At 37.4% G+C, this 2,172-nt stretch overlaps 1 protein-coding gene across 3 annotated transcripts in view; it reads left to right on the top strand.

The window, feature by feature from the left end:
• The first annotated feature begins 1,794 nt into the window (after positions 1 to 1,794).
• LOC144973128 (uncharacterized) overlaps positions 1,795 to 2,172 on the top strand; it is a 14,312-nt gene continuing 13,934 nt past the window's right edge. The window contains exon 1 of one of the 3 annotated variants that reach the window (XM_078915198.1): positions 1,795 to 1,900. The gene's annotated coding sequence lies outside the window, so the exon portion shown is untranslated. The other 2 variants (XM_078915200.1, XM_078915199.1) reach the window with 2 other exon arrangements.

Below are 2,172 nucleotides of genomic sequence, written 5' to 3'. Positions count from 1 at the left end.
GAAAGTCGGGCGTAGGAATTGCCTAAAACACAACCATTATCTGTCGTAATGGAGTGAGGCATCTTGCGTACCATTGTTATATCAATCCAAAAAGTTGCAGCAATGCTCAGTTACTCTGGAGAAAACAGATATTTGGCCAGTTAAACCCGTCCTTCAAATATATATCGATTGACCATGATGTGACCTGGACAATAAAAGAAAACAAATTGGTTAACTCAGAAAATGAATAGAAAGTCAGTAATTCAGATGTCTGTTTATGGCCAGGTAACGAGTCAGCGGCCAAAGGTTGGGACCACAGATCGTGGTGAGAATAACAAAAATGACTATATATAATATTGTCTTACTTATAACCTCATGTTTTTATTCCGACTGCGTTGTTTCGGAACATGGCGCCAATTAATGATTTTTATGTTTAAAATGCAATTAAATTTTTCAGTTTTTGCTATGTCAAGGACTTATTTAAAAATATGTGGAGCAGGCACTTATTGTATCTATAATGGTGAAAAATAAAGGGTATAGAGAGGTGTCGGATGAAAACAAAGTATATGAATATCACGGTGTATGGGAGTCAAACTGGGATTCCATTTGATGTGATACCATCGGGCTTTCTGAGAGTGAGTGAGTGAGAGAGAGAGAGAGAGGGGGAGAGATAAAGAGAGAGAGAGAGAGAGAGAGAGAGAGGGAGAGAGATAAAGAGAGAGGGAGAGAGAGAGAGAGAGAGAGAGAGAGAGAGAGAGAGAGAGAGAGAGAGAGAGAGAGAGAGAGAGAGAGAGAGAGAGAGATCGGTGAGCAGTTGCACTAGCCTCTTAAGTTATCCAGACATATATGACTTTAATACTTGTTAACTATCATGCGGACTGGATAGCTCATTGGCTAATGTGACTGCTCATCAGATGTGATATCACAAGACCATAAAGCCGAACAAGGATATAAAATATTATGATAATTGGTTTAATGACGACAGTTGCAATAGACATGCCAAGCGTGTTTAACGCTGAATGACGGAGTACTTCATAATGAGTACAAGATAAGACGACATTTGGTTTGACTCAACGTTTTATGGAGCTGCTCAATCAGGGTGGTTAATAAAAGACCGGAATTTTCCATTTATAATATTGTTCACAAATTCGAATTCATTATTTCGTTTGGGGGATGGGGAAAGGGTCGGGGAGGTGGGGGATGCATTAGTTTTTGCAGTTCTTCCTTACAACAATAACCACTACCATCACCACCACCACTAACAACAAAAACAAAATCAGAACCAATGGCACCACCACCACGACCACCACGACCACCAAGACCACAAACCACCACGAATAACACATCTTTTAGAATTAACATCATAATCATCATCATCAACAACATCATCATCATTTTCATCGTTTTTTCCCTTGTCATCAGAATTGAACGCCGCTGAATTGGGACGAGTGACAATTAAGAATGATGTCACCACATCCATATGAGCGCGATCTTTGTACTTGTTGTCGCTGTTACAAAGACCCCAGGCACACCTTTTCCTCGGCATTTTTACATGTAGATAATCAAGACCGATGATTGCAAATATAACTGAGAAGAAAGAGGCAATGCATTTTATACCGAATTTATACAATGTAATTTATACCGAAAGATGTACCTCGTTCTAAAAATAACTCCGGGTTTTCCCCATTCTCGATTCGAAACCGTCATAGCCCCATTAAACAGCTTCAACGTTGATTGTAATGCGAGATAATTCAACACAGGAAAACGCATCTTATTCATGTTATATCCGTGTTACCTCATTACCATGAACGCATTTGTGTGAGTGTGTATTTATGAGCAAAAGACAGTCATCATTATTATCAAACCGATTCTCACACCATGTAATAAGGCAATAATATATTTTATTGCTCGTGATTTATAGGTTGTAAATAACACATTTTCTAATTCGTGAATACATGTCTACTATGTGTGATTTCAACTTATCTGTGTTCTCTTTTGCAACATGTATAGCATCACTTATGGATATTTTCTGCCATACAACGACACATCACTTTTTACAATTTACCTAGAAAACCATTTCCTCATAATATTATAAAGATCAATTAAAAATAATGCAAAATATGTCTATAATTTTTAAACCTGAGAATCCAAAAATAAAAAAAAGATAAAAAAGATAATACTCACGTTAAAGAC

The sequence above is a fragment of the Berghia stephanieae genome, chromosome 5 (assembly GCF_034508935.2).
Source record: "Berghia stephanieae isolate SIO BIC M18660-M18661 chromosome 5, UCSD_Bste_1.3, whole genome shotgun sequence".
NCBI lineage: Eukaryota > Metazoa > Mollusca > Gastropoda > Nudibranchia > Aeolidiidae > Berghia > Berghia stephanieae.
This window is presented reverse-complemented; position numbering and strand designations above follow the sequence as displayed.